Source organism: Dendrobates tinctorius, unplaced genomic scaffold, assembly GCF_039654945.1.
Source record: "Dendrobates tinctorius isolate UK_male_01 unplaced genomic scaffold, ASM3965494v1 ptg000020l, whole genome shotgun sequence".
Taxonomy (NCBI): Eukaryota; Metazoa; Chordata; class Amphibia; order Anura; family Dendrobatidae; genus Dendrobates; species Dendrobates tinctorius.
Genome location: NW_027361688.1, coordinates 39,395,244 through 39,408,022, shown reverse-complemented (window position 1 = coordinate 39,408,022; position 12,779 = coordinate 39,395,244). Strand labels below are relative to the sequence as shown.

The 12,779-nt window shown below is 44.2% G+C and overlaps 1 protein-coding gene across 1 annotated transcript in view; it reads right to left on the bottom strand.

The window, feature by feature from the left end:
* LOC141083649 (leukotriene C4 synthase-like) overlaps positions 1-12,779 on the bottom strand; it is a 65,922-nt gene that overhangs the window by 49,636 nt on the left and 3,507 nt on the right. The window lies entirely within an intron of this gene.

The following is a 12,779-nucleotide window of genomic DNA, read 5'->3' as shown; positions in this document are numbered from 1 at the left end:
ATCTGGGAGGGGTATTTATACTCACTCCAGACTAGGATTCCCTGTCAGCTATACTGTTGTTCTGGCTGTGTGTCTGAACCCCTGGTGTGCGTGTATACTGCATTGCTTGTTTGCTTCCCGTGTATGACCCGGTCTGTCTCCTCACTCTGTTCTCTGTGTCACGTTTTGGTACTATCGTCTTCTCCGGTTCTGACTTCCTGGCTTGGCTATCGTTACTCCGTTACAGTTTGTCCCTATTGTACCGTCTATTGCCCGTTCTGGTTTTCTGATCTATTGCTACGTCCTGATTATCCGCTCTGTCTAACCCTTTGGTATTGTCGTGCTATCTCTTGCTTTGCCCCCGGCTTAATCTGGTTTACGTCTCTGCCTATGCCCCTTGGTAACTTGTCCAGTAGTTACCCTTCTAGGAGTTTTCCTTCAGCTCCTAGCTTTCTGGAGCTTAGGCCACGCCCCCAGCAGTCACATTTTTCAGGCCCTGTTAGTCTGAAGGACGCATCTTCACCGCTGCTGCCCCGCTCCACAGGTATCTTTTGTACTCAGGACACACGCACTGGCTCAGTCAGCAAATGCAGTGCGGTGTTCCTGACAATAATAATCAATACATTATATGTAACCTAAAATAAGACCAATAACAATCGTAACTTGCAATATTATAGGCAGAAAGCTCGTTACGGAGTTGGCATTGGGGTCCAGGAGCTCCACATTACACTGCTGGCTCAACTAAGAAAAGGGAACGTATCTTGAACATGGGAGTTTCCACCTTTGGAATAAGGCAGCGCTCGCTTATGTTCTTGTCAGTCACCAAGATTCCAGTTAATCTCTCTGACCATGTTCAGGAAAAGGAGCGATGACCTTCCTGCAAGCCGGGAGAAGGAGGCAGGAAAGCAACAGGAGGGGGATTCCTTCTCTGGCCACTTTATTATTAACTACTCAAGTCTGATCAAACTTTATGATACATGTATTTCCACAGGATGGCTCAGTGGTTAACACTTTTGCAAAGATGTGGTCTTGGGTTTAGTTTCAACCAAGCATAGTATCTACATGGAGTTTGTAGTTTCTCCTTGCCTGGATTTCCTCCCACACTCCGAAAACATTTTAATAAATGAAAGCAGACAAGTCACTTGCTCATAATATTGAGATAATGGGTTGCCCAGGACTATATTCTGTTTTTTCTACTAACAGTCAGGTAATTGCTAACAGAGGCACCTACCTGCCTGATCTACCCAGTACTGGCTCAGAGCAGTCAGTGACAATTCAGCTGCTCACATCAACAGAGCAGCTCTTTTTTTTCTGGGCGGTTCTGTGGACAGGGCATGACTGCCGACGTCATGATGGTTAACAGCCTGCTCCCCGAAGTTAGGCAGTGGGTAGCCAGCTGTCAAACAGCATGATGTCAGTAGTCATGCCCCGCCGAGAGAGCAGAGTGGAAGAGAAGCTGCTGCGTTGTTGATGTGATTTCAGCTGAAGCCGCAGAATCACCAGCAGAAGCGGCGGTCCGTGACCACTCTGAGGCGGCAGAGTTTAGCGCCAGGCAGAAGAGGTAGGCTGTTAGCAACTACCTGCCTGTTAGTTCTTAGGTCCTTAGTAAAAAAAATTAAAAAAAATAGTCTTCCATAACCCCTTTAAGACACCTTGTAACCGCCCCCCCATCCCGATTTTGCAGCTTCCTTTTTTGTATTGCCAAGATATTCTCATAAGGTAAAACTGACTTGGCAGTATGATTCTCCAGGTCAGTACGATTACGCAGATACCAAACATAATTTTTTCTATTATTTATATATGGGGGGAAAAAATGCGGAAATTTGTTAAAAAAAACAGATCAAAATAAATATTTTGCTAGTGTCCCCACTTTCTGAGACCCGTAACACTTTCAATTTTTGGGATCTGGAGCTATGTGATGGCTTATCTCTTGCACCCTGAGCTGATATCTTTACTGATAAAATTTTGGTGTAGGCACGATGTTTTGATCGCATCTTATTACATCGTAATGCAATGTTGCGGCAGCCAAAAATAAAACAATTTTGGCGTTTCGATTTTTTTTATCATTGCGCCATATAGCAATTGGATTGATTTATTTTATATTTTGATAGAATGTAGCAATACTAAATATAAGTAATTTTGTTTTTACATGTTTTATTTTTAATGAGACAAAGGGGGAAGTTATTTGAACTTTTGGGTTTTTTTATATTTCATTTTTCAGCTCTGGGTGTAACTGGAGTACAATACATTAGGTAAAAGCAGAACAGTGACTGCAGCTCTGGGAGTAACTGGAGTACAATACATTAGATATCAGCAGAACAGTGACTGCAGATCTGGGTGTAACTGGAGTACATTAGGTAACAGCAGAACAGTGACTGCAGCTCTGGGTGTAACTTGCATACAATACATTTGGTAAGATCTGAACAGTGACTGCAGCTCTGGGTGTAACAGGAGTATAATACATTAGGTAAGAACAGAACGGTGACTGCAGCTCTGGGTGTAACTGGACTACAATACATTAGGTAAAAGCAGAACAGTAACTGCAGCTCTGGGAGTAACTGGAGTACAATACATTAGATAACAGCAGAACAGTGACAGCAGCTCTGGTTGTAACTGGAGTACAATACATTAGGTAACAGCAGAACAGTGACTGCAGCTCTGGCTGTAACTTGAGTACAATACATTAGGTAACAGCAGAACAGTGACAGCAGCTCCGGGTGTAACAGGAGTATAATACACTAGATGGTGGCCTGATTCTATCGCATCGGGTATTCTAGAGTCTCTGTTAAAAAAATAGTTTTATACTCACCTTCCGACGGCCCCCGGACTCTGTCCCGCCTCTCATCATGCTCCCGGCATCTTCCGGTCCCAGTAATGATTAGCGAGAAGGGTCGGCGATGACGTCACTCTCACGTGAGCGCGACGTCATCAGCGGTGTTTCGCGCAAAGCATTACTGGGACCGGAAGATACTGGGAGCATAGAGAGGAGAGAAAGAGTCCGGGGACCGTCGGAAGGTGAGTATATAACAATTTTTTATTTTAACAGAGACTCTAGAGCACCTGATGCGATAGAATCGGGCCACCATCTAGTATCATATAACAACAGTGCAATCGTGCATATTTAAAGTGACAGTGCACAATGAATAAAATATATAAATACCTCAGCAGAAAGCACAAAGGTGCATCATTATAACAATACACTTGATTCACAATAAAGTGACGTTACATGTGGAGAAATTTAAAATACATTAAAAAATAATAATTCATGAAAAAAATAATAATAAAAATTAAAAGAGTGAAAAACAAAAACAAAAAAAATGTATATGGGCCAATGAAGAAAAAGGGGAAGAGGCAAAGATAGTCTTCCTGTCCACATGTAGACACCTTGGACTTTACTTGAATGTTGAGTGACGCTATATCATATCAAGCACAAATTCCAAGAGGTGAACCACCGGCAAGATAGAGGTTTGCCTCGCACCCCTCCTACTCTCCTCCGTGGCTATCTATGCTAGTTCTGTGCGCATGTCTCTGACGTCAGCAGGTGGATTACCACCTACATGCTCACTGACGGCCACGGAGGTGGGAGGAAACTTTTTTGGCGTGTGACGTCACTGGCGCGTGCGCCCGTTATACCGGAATTGATTGGAACTGTTAAATATAATCCCAGGGACATGACGCTCCTCTGCACCCCTTTTGAGAAAGCACCTAACGCGAAACGCGCGTCAGGGGGTCTGCAGGGAGGCACACAGACACACCAGCGACCATGGGTAAGCGGCATTTATACTATTACAAATGGGCATGCTGATTTGGCTATTGCTATGCATTAGCATACTGTTTACTGGCCCACTTTGTTGCATTCACGCATTATTTAGGACTTGCCCTTTTATTCTTCTATGCAGATGTGTATATTCATGACTTTTTGCCACAGTGTTATTCTGTGCACTCCTGTATTAGCCGCAGTACTTCTTCCCTTTTTCCTTCCATAAGGCCTTATTATTGGCATGTATATTTTTACATTCATGTGGATTAATAAAGTATGAATTGCTTTTTACATTTGATGGCTTTTTTCTTTCTCCAGTTCTGTTTTGGTTTGCATAATATTAGTGGGAGCATTTCCATCTTTTTATTGTTTTTGACAGGCACTATGCCTCAGTCTTTGTGTTGAAGCAATGTCTTCATTATTCACTATAGACACCTGGTGCTTATTTTGACTCATTTGTTTCCATGTACACCTGTTGTGAGAGGGGAGGAAGTAGAATCCTGGCATAGTCTCTCTGTCTCAGCCTATGTGTGGTTGTGTAGGTCTGAATTAAGTTAAAAGAGGTGCGCTCCTTACCTAGGAGACCAGCCGCCCATGATAGATTGCAGAAGTGGCTGGTAACTAAGCCACTCAGTAGCACACCATAGAATTAAAAATCTCAAGGTTCCTCTTAGAGGATTTTTAATAAGGAGTAAATTGCAAAGTTGCTTGTTTGTTTAAAAGTCCTTTACAATTTTAACTATCATAGAGGATTAGGTTAACAATTTAAAGGGAATCTGTCAGAAAGATCAGCCCTCCTAAACCGTCTATATGGGTATGCAGGTCATAGGAAGCTGAATAAAATGATACCTTGATATCTGCAATCCAATGTGTTATTACAGAGAATTCCACAGTTTTCTTAATATGAGCTGTTAAGATCTACAGGCAGGATATAGATCTCCCCGAGAATCTGCCTCCATAACCTATTATATATGACAGGGAGAATTACTAGTGTGAGACATGTAATGACTGACAGTCTGCTCTCCTGATTTACATGTCTCACACTGGTAACTTTACCTGTCATTTACACTAAGCTCTGTAGGCAGATTCTCAGGGAGATCTATGTTCGGCCCATAGATCTTAACAGCTCATTTACATATTAATAAAATTGTGGATTTCTCGGAAATAAGATATCAGATTGCAAACATCAAGTTATAATTTTATTCAGCTTCCTATGACCTACATGCCCATATAGACAACGCAGAAGGGCTGATCCAATGATGGCACAGTCTGATGTCTCCATGTTGCCTCATTTATATGCATTCATTATGTTCCATTATTTGAACTACAATGGTACAAGCAGGAAAATTCTCATTAGTATGTAACAGTCAGGAAATCCTGTCAGTCCACAGCAAAAAACAATCCCAAATCAGATTTTAATCAAGAATCATCTACATTTTTGTAGGAGGCAAATAAGAAATACAAGCTTCAAAAAGAAGCTACATTTTACTAAATTATGTTATTTAAAGGGATTGTCTACCACCTGAACAATTCTTTTTTAAATAAAGTTGTCCCCCTTGTTAAATAAATGTAGTGGATTCCCTCCTCCGACCTTAGCACCATTCTAGCAATGTCAACGCTGGGTGTGCCAGAGCTTGCGTGACATTGTTATGCCACGTGATCCCTGCAGCCAAACAACAGCCGCTATTGGGCGGCTTCACACACACTTCTTCCACTTAACGTTCATACAAAAGAAATGAAAGCCACTGATTGACTGCAGGGTTCAGATTGTTATAATAGTTTTATAACATGAGTCCTGGCGCTGACATTGCTGGAGTCAGTGTGGGAGGTGAGTATCTGTTATTTTACAAGAGGAACTACTTCATATAAAAAGGGGCTGTCCAAATAGTGGAGAATTCCTTTAAGCAAAGCAGATCTAGTTACAAAAGATTAGCGCACATTTACTAAGGAAACAGTGATGTATTCACATGAACACTCGTTTTCTGATAATCGGATAAACAGGCTGCGAAACAAATAGTTCATTGAGTAAAATGATTTCTAAGCTTGGTTCTCTGCAACACTTGGGCGATGCTTCACTGCACATCACAGTGTCTAGCGCATGCCTTTCCTCTCTCCTCCACTTTCATTGGCCACAAACGTGTGCAGTATACTGGGCTGTGACTGGCGGTGAAACACCGCCCACATCCCAGTCAATTGGGGTGGGGTGCATGCGACTGATGAACCCAGTTACTTCGGCTGCCCAGGACCGGATGTTAAACAGTTCAATAAGGGAGACCACCACTCTATAATAAACATTCTTTTACTTATCTTCAACTTGATGGGAATGTAAGAAGAAGGACCAGACTACAGGTACCTGTTCTGTGCCAGGTCCGGAACTGTCGGGGCTGTCTCCTCTGTTGTCCAGGGGAAAGCTAACGAGACCGGACAAACCTACACACCCGGGAGTCAGGGGCGTGGCTAAGCGGCTGCAGCCACAGCGCGCACTGAATTACTTAGTTGTGGCGGCAACATACAGCGCACGGTAGTTAAAAGTGAGTGCTCTGGCCCTCGAGCCCTGTCACAGAGGAGACCTGTGCCTGCAGAAACCCATGGCGACCAGCAGCGTTCACCAGGAGAGAAATGCAGGACGCCTGTTGGTCACTCTGAGACGAAGTATCAAACGCTCTGGGCTCATGAGTACCGCTCATGCTTCACCTCAGAGAGACTCAGTGTGGGACCATAAGCTGTGCCCTGATTCCACCATATACGTCTACCGGTCTACACTGAACCCGGGGAGTGTCGAGATCTATACCCTCTTGGCTGCATCGTTGTTGGCACCATCATCGCTTCACAACACCCTTTGGCCTGAGGATCAGCGGATAGGATAAGTTAATCCCACAAGGACTGTCCCTACTGTCTTCCCTGTTCTTTAACCCGCAATTTCACCATTGAACTGTTTTATCCCGTTTAACCCTTTACCTCCCTGCGTGGAGTATCCCACTGTTGATTAAAACACAGTTAAGCTCTGTCTCCTGCCTGTCACTGCATCCTGCAACCTGCTCACAGGAACTACATATGATAGCAGTGCATAGCTTCACAAATATTTCCTTTACAGTACAGAGCATCTGCACACATGGTCTATCTACTTCTTCCAACCTTACTTGCTTCTGCCTCAAGTTCCTCTGTCTTCACCACCACCCAGCACAGTACTACAGTCCAGTAAGTGAGAGTCCTAAACATCCAAACTTGGTACTGGTTCTTTTTTCCCTTAAAGGGAATTTGTCACCTATTTTTTTGTATATAAGAAGCGGCTACCGCCATCAGGGGCTTATCTACAGCATTTTGTAATGTTGTAGATAAGTCCCCGATGTAACCTGAAAGAGAAGAAAAATGAGTTATATTATACTCACCCAAGGGCGGTCCGGGTCCGGTCCGGCACCTCCCATCTTCTAACGATGACGTCCTCTTCTCTGCTTCCCGTCACGGCGCAGGCACAGGCGCACTGCTCTGCCCTCTTGAGTGTAGCGCAGAGTACTGCAGTGCGCAGGCGCCGAACCTCTCTGACCTTTCCCAGCGCCCTCGCACTGCAGTACTCTGCTCTGCGCTCAACAGGGCAGAGCAGTGCGCCTGCGCCAGAGCCGCGACGGGAAGCAAAGAAGAGGACATCATTCCTTGAAGATGGGAGACGCCGGACTGGACCGTGGCACCCAACAGATTCTAAAATATTAATCTTTATTTTTCACACAAACACAAACAAATTCATATAAAACACACCCTTAAAAACCCTGTTAAAAAACTAAATGGACAGTGTGATATATAAATATTAACTCCATACCTACTCACTACCAGGTGCTGGGCAGAACACAGCTCTATGATATAGTAATATAAAACATTATAATGTATCACATCACACTATAACACATATCAGCAAGGAGGAACATGGGCCCAATTTCCATCTTCTTACATTGTCACCATGAGTCTATCACTGCCTGGACTACAGTACATGTGAGCCCTAGTCCCATCATGCCCTCTACACTGATTAGCAGTTCACTCTCAATATACACAGAAACCTGTGGTGTGGGCGGGGTTAGCTTTTTGAGCTCTGCTACATCCTTAGCTAAAGAAAAATTGTCCTTAAAGATAGAAACGTAGTCTTGAACCTTTAGAGAATGCCGATCTCTCCAACACACGGCTTCCTTAAGTCCTTAGAGATAAGGGCTCTCGTGGCCTAGCCCAAGATGCTGTGAACTAGGTTGTCCTCACCGAGTTGTCTCATGTCAAGCCGAACAACGCGTCCTAGAGTCAACCAACAACAGATCCAGAGTTGCACCGCCCTATTCAGATTTTCTCCAAGTATCCACAGCTTGACTTCCACGCGAACACTCCTTCGATCCTCCCAATTGCCAAAATCCCCCATGCTCTAACTACAGCCCTATACTGACCAGATCATATACAGTGCTGTGCAAATTGGGACAAATCATTTTTTTAGGTAAAATCGTAAGTTGGTTACCAGTCAGTGATTCAAACCAGTTTTAACTGCTTTGAACAGGCACTCACACCTATTCAAAGTAATTAAAACTGGTTTGAATCACTGACTGGTAACCAAATTACAATTTTACTTAAAAAATGCTTCGTCCCAATTAATTTGCACAGCACTGTATTACATAACAAATCTCCAACAATACAATAAACTGTGATTAACCCCCTTACATGGCACAGAGTTCAGCACAAAAGACAAGAGAAATCATACTATACAAGATGTAAACTCCAAATTTTACTTTTGGACGAAATTATTAAAAATACACAATAGGTGTTAGGCTATGTGCCCACGTTAGCATTTTTAAACGCTCAGGAAACTGATCCCCTTCTCAGAAAACTTGGGTTTTATTTCTGCGCGTTTCTTGCGCGTTTTTTTGCACAAAAGACGCGTGTTTGACGCGTTTTTTTCCGCGCGTTTTCTGGGAACATTGGAAAAGGCTAAAAACTCTCAGCAATGCAGAAATTAATGAGCATGCTGAGTTTTTAGCCGCTAAGCGATTCCTGAGCGTTTAAAAACGCATGCATTGGCACAAAAAGCCAAAAACACATGCAATTTAATGTGAAGCTTCTTTTAAGCGTTTCTGCAGCGTCTGAGCCGGCACAAACGCTGCGGAAATGCTTAAAAAAAGCAACGTGGGCACACAGTCTTAAGCATCTAATTGCTGAGGAGATCCACTGCTGGAACTCTACTGATCAAGAGAAAGAGTGTACCACTTCCGCACCTCATTCAAAGATCGCAGTGGTTGAGAATGGAATGGAGTTGGACCTTTTTGTGTTGGAGGTATCACCTTGTTAAATTAATATTTTATTATACTTTTCAATGTTTTTTTTTTAGATAAGTTATGTCTGTTAAATAGGCTGTAGGTCAGTGGTGGCGTCGTCCTAAGACCACGAACCATCTCCTAAAAAACTGTATAAGCACTGAACTCCAGCATGAGTGCACATACAGAGTAGTGGGCGGACTCAATGGAAAGTCTATGGGTTCATACACTATACTGATGTAGAAGCTGAGTGCTGCTGCCTCCTCAGAAGTGAGCTCAAATCTTCTGCGTTGTGTTTCGAGTGATCATGGGGGTCTCAGGACCAGTAGGACACTGATCACCATTGATCTACAACATGTCTAAGGTGCATGAACATTTGAAAGTATGGATACACTTTAAGCAGTGTCGGACTGGGATGCCAAGGGCCCACCAGTAAAGTTGACTTTTTGGGACCACTTTTCACCCGTATACAAATATTTCATGACCCTGGTTAACAAATTTACCTATATCTCTATATAATAATAAACAGGGTAGTTTGGCTAATGAATGCTGAGATGCTGCTTTTTACTGAAAAGAGTAAATCAAGTGAATTATGACAAGTACTGCCCATACAGTAAGGTTGGGGGCCCTGATTTGCACAGGGGCCCACCTGGGGATTCCCCTGTACCCCAATGGGCCAGTCCAAGCCTGACTTTAAGTGATGTTACCGCTTTGCATTGTCCATAACTTCGCACTATGTATGCCATTTTATGCCATGGTATGTATTACTGTACATTCCTACCGTCAGCAGGGTACTATTACTACAAGCACTTTTTACTACTTGTATCCTCCCTATTTTCTCATAGATTGTAAGCTCTTGTGGGCAGGTCCCTCACTCCTTCTGTTTGAATTGTCGAATGGTTTGAAGACTACCATAGTATTGTTTGGCCGGCAGCTATCTCTTTTCACTCAGGAGCAAGCGGCTCGGCTGGGTATTCCTTTGTTCCCTGTGTGAGAGCTGCTCCGAGACTCCTCTAGCATCGGCTTATTTCAAAGCCAAACAAAAAGATCAGGTTATTGAATTCCAACCACCTTCTCTTAAAGTAGGAGAGTGAAGCGGCCCCTGATTGATGTAAAATAGAAGAGTCACGTGGTCCCTGGAAAATCAGGCACCTATGTCACTGTAACAGCGCCGGCCCACCTGGGGTAGGTATAAGATGTTCATTTTCAAGGGGGAATATGGCAATTGAGACAGGGTTGTCCGTGTAGTGGACACTTTATTGTCAACTGAAATAATCTGTCTGTAAGCCCCCATGCACATTAGTCAACCAATCCAGCCACACTCAACAGGTTCAGCTGACTTTTATATTTTATGTATTGGGACCTTTAGCCTGTAATGTCTGATCTTGTTTGTACATTTACCTCTAAATTGTAAAGTGCTGCGGAATATGTTGGCGATATGTAAAGATTATTTTTATTAGAGCTCGCTCACTTGAGCGTATACATCGGACAAGTGCTAATCAATGTTTTATCGGATAGCACACAGGCCAATGTTTAATCTATGAGGAAATGCAGATCAGCATTCTTTTTCTCATGCCTATTTGGCATGAGGTGAGTGGAATTCATTGGACTGCATTTGGAGGACAGCTGAGTGCAGTCCAATTTCTGCGAACTCACACAATTGAGAAGATGAAGAAATTTTGTTCTCCATCTTCTCACCTGTGCTACGGTTCTATCATCTGAGAGAATCAGATCACACTAAGCTGACACTCTGAGCAAACATGGATCAGTTTGACTAGAGTGTCATTGGGTCGCCCTTGGAGATGTGAATGGTGGAATGTAGTTAATGGAATAGTTCATGACGCCACCTGTGGTGTTCGGCAATGGAGGTGTTAAGCCGACACTGCAGATAGATCCTCTGGGACAGATAGTGTGGTGCAGCAATGATGGTATAGCCCTCCACAGGCAGGGCTGTTGTCCCAGGGTAGTGTAGATGTGGAGACACTTAGATGGTGTAGTGTCTGGCGCAGGGGATGTAGCAGTGCAAGACGGACGGACGCAGGAAGGAATGGAGGACACCAGGGCATGTAGTTCCAAAGCTTTACTCACAGTCTGTCCTCCGGGTCAGGGACTCAGTCAACCTCCAGGCAAGATGGAATGCTCCCCTCCAACACTCCACCAACTTATGTGCCTTTTCTGAACGTCTCCTCTATAGCGCCTTTAAGTGTGAAGATCTCCTATTACTGTGTTACACTGGAGTTCCTCCTAACCGATGTTCCCAAGAACTCTACTTGTACGGCAGACAGCTGTAGCCTGCTTCGGGGACTCTCTACTCCTGAGTCCCGGCTCTCTATCCAAGTTGCTGTTGTGCCCTCAAGTCTTAGATGGGAGTAGTGCATTTACAGCCCACTACTCCACCGGTGTCTGCTGCAGAACCATTAGTGTCCATACAACCTCGGGAACCGGGCCCCGGCCTTGCGCTTAGAACTTCTAGGCAGGGTTCTTCCTCTAACCCACGTCCTCTATGTTCCCTTTTACTCCTACGCTCCGTACTTGTCTTTTCCCTTCTATGGAAGCTCAGGCTTCAGTTCAATGTCCTTCTCCTTCTTTCCTTTCCCGTGCCAGCTGGCTCAGGTCACTGAGGCAGCTGCAGCACTCCTTCCTCCATCCCTCTTCCAGGGATCCCCACTCCTCTCCGAGTGGCCTCCTTTCTCCTACTCCACCTCTGAACTCAACTGAACCTCAATCCTGGAACTTTCCCGCTCTTTTATATGTATTCTCAACTACACCCACCTCCCAGCACGTCTAGTGTTCCAAGCAGGGAACCACCAAAGGTGCTCTGCTTCTCTCTAAGCAAGGAGCCGCAATGTGGTTTTGCAGAACTAATCTATTGTGTGGGGTGCGAGTGTTGGAGCGTGGTCAGGAGCCTCCAACTTACCTGGATGGTGGAGCACCACACCTTAGGAGAAGGTGCAGTACCTCTGTGGCTACTGAGCCTCAGGGGCGCCACATCATTACCATAATCGATCCGATTCTGTCGGAGGAGAGAATCTATGATCATGTGACCCCGGCCTTACTTTCACTCAGGCTTGGACTGGTCCACAGGAGAATAGGAGAATCCTCTGGTGGGCTCCTGTGCAGGACTGGGTCAACACCCTCTTATACGAGCAGTACTTGGCACAATACACTTGAATCACTACGTACAAAGGTGGCATCTTATTCATGTAACAATCTGCCAAGTTCATTGTTATATAAATTTGTGATTGAGGAAAACGTCACATTTGCATGTAGCTGAAAAGTGGGGCCCTGGAGTAGGTTACTGGTGAACCCTTGGTACCCCAGTCCGAAACTGCTCGCACTCATGCCCACTTGGGTAAATATGGCTGCGCTACAATACCATACTATAATTCATCATTCAAATCCCTGAAAGAGTAAAACCTTTTTAAGATGACCACCCAAATTTTCATTGAAAAGTGGTCTACTATGGGGAAAGGTCTTCTCAACAAAGATGTCCAGTCTGTGTAATTTATGGTGAAACTGAAAATCTGTAACAGCAAAATCTGGTATGGAGACGTGAGCAGTCCTCTCAAAGAGGTACCACTGTATACAGTGTTAAAGAGGATCTGTCAGTAGGTCAAAAGTGACCAGGTTTTGCTCTTCTCTTACTCCCATGGTTCACTTAAGAATTCTACTTTTTTTCTTTGTCAATTCCGCAGTACAGTTCCATAGATATGGGCCTTTTCACTTGGTGGTATTTTGTATTGTCTTTACCAATAGGGCGT